Raw genomic sequence first — 11,875 nt, forward strand, 5'->3', positions numbered from 1 at the left:
ATCAGGAATTAATCAAAGACTAGAATTATTATGTTATTAATCAAAATCCATTGCATGAACAATGTAAAACTGGGGATTTCGAGATGTATTTTTAAATAACATGATGTATGACCTTTGCAGTAAGCTGTTTTAATACGAAAAGCTAAACACAATAATATTATTAATCGAATATTTTTAAGGATTTTTCATGATTTCGTGAAATCTTGATCACATGTGTATTTATTCAGTAAGCAAATTAACCTTTAGCAATCACAATTGTAATCGGGGATATCATAGAATGCAAGTGAAAGTCCTTTACAGTGATATTTAAACTTCAACTAGTTGTGTTTATTTCTTAATAATTACATTAGATGTATGTTTCATTATAATACGTTATTCTGATTGGCTAACTACCAATCTCGTGATATTCCTTAATCAATTGCATTACACAATACAACTTTTCATTCATGATGACACGAGGTCCCACAATAAAGTGCACAGGTAAATGATACAAGGCGTGTTTTCATGATCCTATAGGTAAAAATGTAATTATAAGTATTGAATGCTTTTTTTTGTAACTTTATACAAAATGTACTTCGGTCAACGCTTTTACACCCCAATAAATTTACAAAAAAGAGCATTCAATTCTTAAATATAGTAACATCTCTATATTTTATATGATGTCAATTTCATCATGGAACATTTGCTTCATAATCAGGGTTCCATTAAGGGATTAAAATAAGCTTGACATTTGTGTTCAATATAAAAACCTATCAATGTATTATTAAAAGTTGCAGTATAAAAACAATATTAGGTCAACTTCATAAAAATATAAAACTTTTTGTACTAGGAGCAAAACTGGGAAATAGCTCGGTAAAACCTCGTCCTTCCCTAGTGTTTCAGTCTCATACAAAAAGTTTATATTTTCCTGACATATACCTAATATTGTATATTTATTGGATAAAGACAGAAACAAAACAACGAGATTTAAATGTTAACGAGCCATTTATAAACTTTAAGTTTCACTGATAAAACTTTTAGTGAAGTCTCATTTCCGGATACATTTGTCCATTTAAATCTTTTTGATTCTCTTAAAACTTTGCCTGTACATGCAGGAACTAAATGAATTTTTACAGGGTTTTCTTTTTGCCTAATTAGTTTATCACTTGTGTTGAAAATTTTTATTGTTGTACAAGATTTTTTTCTGGTTTATTTGTCTTTTAGAAGATGAATGCAACTGCAAATAGTTATCAAAAGTACCAGGATTATAATTTCGACTCATCAGTGACGATCAGGTCAAAATTATTATACTGCCAAACACGTACAAAGTTGAAGAGCATTCAGGACCTAAAATTGCAAAACGTTGTGTCAAATACGGCTAAGGTAATCCATTCCTGGGATAAGAAAATCCTTAGTTTTTCGAAATTTTCAAAGTTAAAACGACTTAATACCATCATGATTCGTTCGAGGAGACGATAAATAAGTTTTCAGAATTGTTAAACCAAAACATATTTAAATTTGGAAATACAATATTGTATCGCTTTAATCCTTGGAACAAATAAATTCTGCATTGGCTTGAGTTATTAGAGAGGGTTGAGATCTTTCAACACACGTTTAATCCCGCTGCATTACTGTGCTTGTTCGTAGTCAGATACGGAATCGGTCGTGTTGTGACGAATGTGCAAAACATGCCTTGTTGCCCATGGGCGTCAAAAAGTGTTCCTCTTACGTGTTTTTTTATTTATAAACGCCAAATCGTGTCCATTTTTTGTAAAAGCCATATAGTTTCAAATCCAATCAAACGTATCATATAAAGCCAAAACGTCTCCTATTTTTAATGCCCAGACATCACTCCTGCAATAAACCGGTCTTGCAATATCCTTAAAGGTTATTAAGCCTAGCCTGAGTGTATAAGAACAAAATAATTCGCTTAGAAAGCAATGAACTAAAATGTACAAAACTAGTTAATCGCTATATATTTCACCTTTGTTCTAAATATTCATGAAACACTTGCTACTGGACAGCAATCAACAGACAACAGTTAATTATGGAATGCTATAAATGACCATAAAAGTGAAACACTAAGAAAACGCGCAAGATGAATTAAAATAGCAGATCAATAAAAATTTAAATCGGTGATAAAAAGATTAATAAAACCGCTGTTAGCAAAACTAACTTTTTATTGTTCATTCCTTATGTTATCAGGTGTCTGTATATTTAAAACCAGAATTCACTGTGCATAGTTTATCGTAGATTGGACATTTTTCTACACGGATCACTACATCTCAAGTTCCTCCAGATTTTCTTGGATAGCGGCTACGATATTTTGTTTAGAATTCAATCAAAACCCGACATCTTCTATCTTTCCCCCGTCATTGAAATGCCGTAAATGTCATTCATTTTATTGGGGACATATTGGCGCTAAAAGTTTTGAGACGTGAAAATGTTGTCATTCCTATGGGACCAAACTTTGCACCTCTTCTTGCCGACCTCTTCTTATTTTCATATGAATCGGAGTTCCTTCAGACACTTGTCAAAAACAAGAGGATCAAAGAAGCCAGATTATTTAATTTCTCTTTCAGATATATTGATCATGTCCTTTCCATAAACAATCCGAACTTTTCTGATAGGGTTCCATTAATATATCCCCAGAACTAGAAATCAAAGAAACAACAGAGACGGCTTCCTTCGCCTTGTTGTTAGACTTATATCTCGAATTTAACTTACACAGTCATCTCAGTACTAGAATCTATGACAAACGAGACGATTTTAATTTTGAAATTATAAATTTCCCCCACCTTAGTAGCAATATACCAACTTCACCTGCATATGGGATATATATTTCCCAACTTTTTCGATATTCAAGAGCTTGCAGCTCCTAATCAGACTTTGTAAAACGTCATCAGTGTCTGAACAGAAAGTTGATGTACCAGGGGTATGCAAAGAACGTCTCTTCCTTTTTCTTAAAAAGTTCATCGGAAGGTACCAAGACCTTGTTGATAAATATTCCGTATCAACTTCACAAATAATACATGATGGTCTTGATGTATAGATTCTGCGTACTGATGTTGTTTATCATCTTAACGACGTGTTATATTGTTCTTTCATTTGTCTTTGTTCTATTATTAATATTACTTTTACTGTTGGATTGTTTTATGTAATATCCATTTAACGTGGCTCGGTACTTAAACATCTCGTCAATGTGTTTGTATTATCTTTCATTTTTTGTAAGGTGTGTTTTGTATATGCGACTTTTTGTGTTTCTTTGGTTCTTATAACGTGACTCTGTACTTTAAAAGATCCCGTCAGTTTGATATTGTTCTATTATATGTCATTTTGATATATTTCTATTATGAATAAGAAAATACGTTGAACCAGAAACGTCAAAATTATTCAATCGCGTAGTGGAATGAACTATTTGTGGATTCTTACTTACTTTATTTAATTATTGGTAAGAATTAATCGGGTTTTACTGTGATTATTAACTCAAAAACTTAAATGGCACTATATTGATATGCAAAAGTGCACCCAATATTCCGTATTCTATAAAATATAAGTAAAATCTTAATCACTATACACGGAATCATCTCAACGTAAAAACGAATTTTCTTTGTCCGTTTAGATACTTTGATAAAACTAAATGTAGTCTGATTACATGGAATTATGATCCAGTTAGAGATAAGCCTTATATGTATGCATAAACATACCAGCATGCATTTTATTTGAAATTGTCAGCCTCTCACAGAATTCTTTTTTCTTTTTCAAATAGTGAGCAAAATAACCAGTACACAAGCACGATTACATTGTAATTAACAAGGATTTGTATAATAAGAAGGTCTTACTATACAAATCCTTGTAATTAATAACAAATTTACTTCTATATACAGATTCGTGAAATCTGGGTATGTTCATACTTAAAAATTGGCACTGTTCTTACAATAGTTATGCAAAATACAGAGAATGTACATGTTCATGTAAATGTAGTAAATCTGTGTTGCTTAAAAATTCAGGCAGGAAAATTATGCTTCCCGCTATCCTTTTCAAACTTGAAAGTATTTCATTAAAAGACAATCAATGTTATAGTGCCAGTTTTTTATTCTCGAGAAATAACACTAAAATTGGAGAGTTGCATATACAGCTAAGATTGGGTCAGCAATATTGGTATATATATATGAATCCCGGCGAGTGAAGAACCAAAAATTTGAGAAAGCAAATTTACAGATCTAACATTGTTGGGTTGTATATACATTATGTACACAGCCATGTATCACCATCATTGATGGCGATCCGATGGATACATCTGTTGTAGAATTATCACTGACTAAGACGTACTTATAAATATAATTATTTTCTGTGACAGTATATTACATTAATTTGTAGGATCCTTTACTATAGATAATTTAGCTGATATGTAACAATAACATCTTCATGCCTCATATATCATGTACTGTAGTACGCCGCTAGATTAAAACTGACGAGGAAAGGTAACACACGGCCAGCGAAAGCTCTATTTTTGTAGAGCCCAGGTGGTCGTGTGGTCTAGCGGGACGGCTGCAGTGCAGGCGATTTGATGTCACGATATCACAGTAGCATGGGTTCGAATCCCGGCGAGGGAAGAACCAAAAATTTGCGAAAGCAAATTTACAGATCTAACATTGTTGGGTTGATGTTTAGACGAGTTGTATATACATTATTGTACACAGCCATGTATCACCATCATTGATGGCGATCCGATGGATGCATCTGTTGTAGAGTCGTCACTGACTCAAACGTACTTATAAATATAATTATTTTCTGTGACTGTATATTACATTAATTTGTAGGATCCTTTACTATAGATAATTATTTGATCTGTAACAATAACATCTTCATGCCTCATATATCATGTACTGTAGTACGCCGCTAGATTAAAACTGACGAGGAAAGGTAACACACGGCCAGCGAAAGCTCTTTTTTTGAGAGCCCAGTTGGTCGTGTGGTCTAGCGGGACGGCTGCAGTGCAGGCGATTTGGTGTCACGATATCACAGTAGCATGGGTTCGAATCCCGGCGAGGGAAGAACCAAAAATTTTCGAAAGCAAATTTACAGATCTAACATTGTTGGGTTGATGTTTAGACGAGTTGTATATACATGTATATATAGATGTATGTTCTTGGGGCGCATGTGTGTATATATATTTATATGTGTTTTGTTTACATTGTGTGAATACAAGTTTATGATGTTTATGTGTTGTTAAATATTCTGTGTTGTTTCTTTTTCGTTACTTACTTTTTTCTTTAGTTTTTCCATTTATGATGTTTATTATTATTAAATTCATCTTTATTTGTTTGTCTTCTCCTTTATACAAACGATACACAAATTTAAAATTTCAAATGTGCAAATTGAAGAACAAAAAATTGAAACATTGTGAAACAACTTTTACGTATTAAAGACGCATATGTGTATGTTTTGTTAATGCTGCTTTGATATATTGTGCTTGTAGATATTTATATTATTTATGCTACTCATTTTTAACCACTTTATTATATTATGTCGACTATTATGTAGCGTAAACTGCAGGGGTTTATCAGAAACAGTTAAAAGAATTGATATATTTACAAAATATAAGGACTTATATGATATAACTATATTAGTAGACACCCATAACACATCAGAAAAAGAAAAACAATGGCTTCATGAATGGGGATATGTTGGGAAATTTAGTTCTTACTCTAGTAAAAGTAGAGGGGTAGCTATTCTTTTCAAAAATACTTTTGAATTCAAGATTCATGAGGAAACTATAGACCTGATGGCTAATTTTATTATACTAGATACCACCAATCAGGACTACTATATAACTTTGGCAGCTATATATGGACCGAATAATGATGACCCAGTCTTTTTTTAGAACATAAAACACAAAATATCCCAGTACAGCAATTCGTCAATCGTAGTAGCGGGAGATAGGAATGTTGTTCAAAACTATGACATGGACATATAACATTATAGAAGTGAAAATAACCTCCAGTCAAAAGCCAAGATTCGTGAGGTAATGCATGAAGTAGATTCATTAGATATATGGCGCCAGCAGCACCCTTTTGATAATAGGTACTCATGGCGGGGTCAAAATCACAAACAATGTCTTTTGGACTACTTCATGATAACCTCAGATATAGAATCATTTGTAGTTTCATCAGATATAGGGATAAGTTATAGATCGGATCATTCTCCTGTATTGATTATTTTAAGGTTTTCTAGTCAGATAAAAGGGAAGGGTACATGGAAATTTAATAACAGTCTTTTGAGGGAAACTGAATTTTTTTGAGAAAGTAAAAGGAGACATCAAAACTTTCATTGAAGAATATGAGTCTGATCCATCTATGGATATTTAGGATACAGAGGATAAACAGTTTAATATAAGCTATCAGCTTTTATGGGATATGCTTAAGATGAAAGTCCGCGGATCTGCAATCTCATTTTCGTCTTTCCAGAAAAAAGAAGGAAATAAAAAAGAAAAAGATTTCCTATATAAGATATCATTATTAGATGAAAAACTTTTGGAGAATAACTTGCCATCAGTATACCAAGAAAGGGAAGGGATCGAACTAGAATTAAAAATATTGAGGGGAAAATGTAAAAGGGATAATAACAAGAGCTACGGTAAGATGGCAAGTAGAGGGGGGGGGGGGAAGGGAAGTAACTATTTTTGTAATTGGAGAAAAAAAAACATTACACAGAAAAAATTATTCCAAAACTTATTTTGGAGGACGAGACTGAAATAACAGATCCAAGTACTATAAGAAATGAGTAAATACAGTTTTATATAAAAAAATATATACTAGTTGTAAAACATTGTTACTTGAAACTCACAGGGTCACATTTCTTCAACATGAAAATCCTTTTTTATTACAAAACCGAATGAGGAAGAGGTGGGGTCCTGTGAGGGACTTTTAACAATGCAGGAAAGTTTGTCTTCTCTTAAACTTATGAAGAACTCCAAATCACCTGGTGTAGATGGATTTACTGTTGAGTTTTATAAATTCTGTTGGAATGATATTAAGATACCCCTGGTAAGATGTTTAAATGAGGCTTTAGAATATGAAAAGTTCTCTATCACACAAAGGCAGGGACTCATTACTTGTATACCAAAGGAGGGCAAGTCAAAATTTTATTTAAAGAACTGGCGACCTATCTAACTTTTGTGTGTAGACAATAAGATAGTTACAGCAAGTTTAGCAAATAGACCAAAAGAGGTACTGGTAAATATAATTAGTCAAACACAAAAATGATTTCTTAAAGGTAGGTATATAGGCGAATGTACTAGATTTATTTATGATCTGATGGAAAAGATGGAGGAAGACGACATTCCTGGACTTTTACTTTTAGTCGATTTTGAAAAAGCTTTCGACACGGTCGAATGGTCTTTTATACTAAAGGCTTTGCAGTTTTATGGCTTTGACCATACATTTATAAATTGGAATAAGGCATGCCACTGTGATGCCTCTAGTGCAGTGTTAAACAACGGATTTATTTCAGAATTTTTTTCATTGAAATGAGAGGTTCGTCAATGGGATCCTCTGTCTCCTGTGTCAGCTATTAAAAATGACCCTGATGTTGCTAGGGTAACAATAATGACTCGGAATTTTTATTGAGTCAATATGCTGATGATTCTTCCCTTGTCCTGGATGGTAACAAAAAGTCTCTAAATCAATGCCTAAATTTGTTTGATAAATTTTCAGAATGTGCTGGACTTGGGTGTAATGTTGACAAAACTGAGGCCATATGGATTGGGTCAAAAAAGGGTAGTATGGAAAAACTTTTGCCAGAAAAAAATCTTGAGGTTCAAACTATTAGGTATATGGTTTGAGCTTGCTAAAAGGGATAAGACTCTATGTAATTTCACAGCCAAGATAAACTGTATCAAGTCACTTCTTAATACTTGGGCTTATAGAGAACTAACATATATTGGGAGGGTGGTTGTGATTAAAACTTTAGCACTTCCCATTTTGGTTCAAGTTCTGACTGACCTCCCTAACCCCCCAGATTGGGTTTTGAAGGAGATTCAAAATATATTTTTCAATTTTTTATGGAAAGGAAAACCAGATAAAGTGAAAAGAACAGTGGTTATGTCCGAACACTGTGATGGCAGTCTTAAGATGCCTAATATTTACTTTTTTTGTTATAGCGTAAAAATGTCTTGGCTGTATAAATTACTAGACCCCCAAAATTACTCTCCTTGGAAAGTTTTGCTGCTTAGTTATATACAAAAATTTGGGAGGGGACAACATTTTACATTTAAGTAAGGAAGGATTGCTTTATTTATCAAAAAAAGTCAATCCCTTTTGGCATGATATCCTGGTAAATTTTTCAAAATTGAAAAATAAGTTGAAAGTTGAAAACAATACCGATATTCTGGCCCAGTCCATATGGCTAAATCCAAACATCAAAATGGATGGCAAGATGATTTTGAAGGGTTAATATATTAAAAATTGCATATTTTTTATCAAAGATCTGGTGTCAGATAATAATACATTATTCTCATTTGAAGAATTTGAGAAAAAGTGTACATTTGTAATATCAATACTAATTTTGTAAAGTTTTGTTGTATTTTAAGTGCTATTCCAAATAGATGGAAAAGTAGGATAGAAGGTAGTTCTAAACTTGATAATATTGAAAATAAATTAGTAGATGAGTTAAAAAAAAGAACCAAAATCTTGTAAATTTTTCTATAATTTATTTCTGGAGGATAATAAAGTATTATCACTTTCTTCCCGTAACAAATGGGAAATAGATTTAACTTTACAGATTGAAGATTGTAATGCTATTTATTCCATGCACTTCATTATAACCAAAAATTCGTTTTTACAAAATTTTCAATTTAAGATTGTCCATAGGAGAATCATAGGATTTTACCATGTAATTCCTTTTTATATAAATGTAAATTAAAAGAAACTGAACTGTGTACATTTTGTTCAGAAGTTAGAGAAAATATTTTTCACATTTTTTGCGAATGTAATGTAACACAAAACTTTTGGTTATCCATTATAGATTGGAGTTGAAATTATGATTTCTTCTTCCCTTTTAGTGGAAAAGAAGTCATTTTAGGTGTGTCTGAGGATTTTGTCAACAGTAAAACAGTTAATAATATCTTGTTGTTACTTAAATACTGTATATACAAACGTAGATGTAAGAGCAAAATATGGTGGGATAGAATATTTAAAGTATTGGATTAATACATACTCTGTATGTTTCTTAACCCCTACACAAAAAATAAAAATGGATCAGAAGTGGCAATTGTTAGAAGCAGCATTTTATTAACAAAATCAATTGTAATATTTATTATATCTTATTATACCATTATGATTTAATCGATCATACAAGTAATAATTAACTTTTTATACTTTGTGTCTAATACTGTATTATGTAATTTCACATGTTTCATCTTGAAAAATAAAATAATTACAAAAATATTCTTACATACTTTATATTGTTTTAACCCTGTCTGCTAACATTGCCCATGTGAAATTTTAAAATTGGTTGTATAAACATTGAACGACATTAATATGTGACGTATATAATTTTCTGACGTCAGACACGCGAATCAATTATGAATGTGGGGGATGTGAAATCGGACACATTTGGGCGATTTAAGATTTTAAGGACCTGTTTCGGCGAGATAGACACGTTTGGGGGTATCGGACACGTTTGAGAGGATGGACACGTTTCGGATTGTTGCATTTATACAACTGTTTCGAGATAATCCACAAAATCAACGAAATTGGTAAAAAAAAAATTACTTTAGTTTTTTTGTTTGTTTTTTTTTTTAGACGTCGATGAAAAGTGTGAAAAGAAAGTAAATTTTGACGTCTGGGCGCTCCATGCCTGTTTAATTATTCTTTAAGTAAAGGGAATTTCAAGACATAAGAAAATAACTTTTAGAATTGGTTATATATTGTTAGTAATGGATTTGTCTGCTAGATAAATTCTCGGTTCTTCCGGTATTCATCTCTCTCCAATGACATCTTGGTTGTATTAAAACAAGTATATTAACAAAAATTCCAAACTCCAAGTCAAGTTTCAAAAGGGATGTAAACGTGATATTGATGTTGATGTTGTTCTACCTGTAGTAGTAAAGTAACATTCGTATCATTTTGCAAACAATAATATTGTTTAAATATCTTAAAAGTTAAGTCCTTTGAAACTTTCTTTGAATGTGACTATGTTATTCAATTCGGGCCTGTGGTGTTTTCTGTTTGCTGATTTATGTTTAAAGGCATTGTAATTGTGCACAGCCGCCGAATTTAGAAGTAAATCATTCACTTATGTATGCCCATTATCTGATTATTCTTTATCCCGTATTGATTATTATATATTGTATTGTTAAGTTTTTATTATATATTGTTTTCGGTTTTAGGTAAGTTTCTTTTCTAAATTCTACAGCATTTTTACAATTTCTAATTGAAAAAATTGAGTTAAAATGTAGAGGTGGAAAACTCGGAAAACGTTGCTGACTTTGTCACATATTGATGGGACTATCAAAACCCAGGAACTTCTTCATTAACTTGTATATTTTTCTCTACCATACGCTGTCATCTACCTGTCTTTTTGTATTTGAATCGGTTCCCATCTAATTGATTTATTTATAAAAAAAAAACAAAAAAACAATAGTGTAATATTTCTCAAAAACATAACGCTTTGATAATCTTGATTTATTATTCAAATTTGCAAAATCTATAATCTCTAAAAAAAAAAAAAAAAACCTATAAAACCAGGATTGATCCACCATTTTCTACATATGAAAATGCCTGTACCAAGTCATGATTATGACAGTTCTTGTCCATTCGTTTTTGATGCGTTTTGTTATTTGATTTAGCCATGTGATTATGGACTTTCCGAATTGATTTTCCTCTAAGTTCAGTTTTTTTGTGATTTTACTTTTTTTTTGTATGATAATTGTTATGTTGTTGTGTTATTGACGTTTACCACATATTTACCTCACAAGTAAGTAAGTAAGTAAGTAAATTATTTATTATAGTGACATGTGAAAATCAGCATCAATTTGTACAAAATATAATTACATATATAATACACCCGGCCCAATGGACCAATAAGTCACCTTTTACTGTTAGTTCAATATTAATGTTCTAATATCACGTGTCTATTGCCAATTTAAATTTAAATACAGATACAAGTAACTAAACTATACGCAAGAGAGTGAATAGGAGTAATGAGGTACATGTAGGTCCATAATGCTATTGTTCAATGATTAAACGTAAGGAAAAATATTTGACTTTTATTACAACTAATTACCAATCAATGCCATACTCGTTGGTTTGAGAGTTTGGAATTTGTCATTAAAACCTACAATTACAAATCTTTCAAAAAATGACATTTAGAAGTATTCCATGAGAATTTTACCACCCTGTTGACAAGAATTTAAACAAGAACTATCCTTAAAAAAGATATCCGACGTATTTAAGTTGAAGTATATGTTTAAATCTATCATTTCGATAACCTTCAGAAGCACAAAGATACCATTTAAATAACGTTTTCTCTGTTTGTGTTCAGTATTTTCGGTCCTCGTATCTTTCTGTTTACATTCACCAAAACCCCGCGGAAATCTCACATGCGTAGGTGCGTTTTAAAAGTCATGTACGTTCGTACAACAAAGTTTACATTAAACATTATATAATTGTCCCGAATAAACAGCTGTCACGGATGCAAAGAGCTATTGGAGAAACAATTATTTTAATAAAAATATAAATCTTTGTAAGATCTGGTTCACAAATTTATAGTTTTTCACTTGCTTTTCATCACGATATAATTAACGAGAAGTTTTTTCAAACACAACCAAATCACCCACCATGACAGCATTTTGTCCAATCCCAGAAAGGATTTTCGAGCATGCGTATTCTGT

The sequence above is a fragment of the Mytilus galloprovincialis genome, chromosome 3 (assembly GCF_965363235.1).
Source record: "Mytilus galloprovincialis chromosome 3, xbMytGall1.hap1.1, whole genome shotgun sequence".
Classification (NCBI taxonomy): domain Eukaryota; kingdom Metazoa; phylum Mollusca; class Bivalvia; order Mytilida; family Mytilidae; genus Mytilus; species Mytilus galloprovincialis.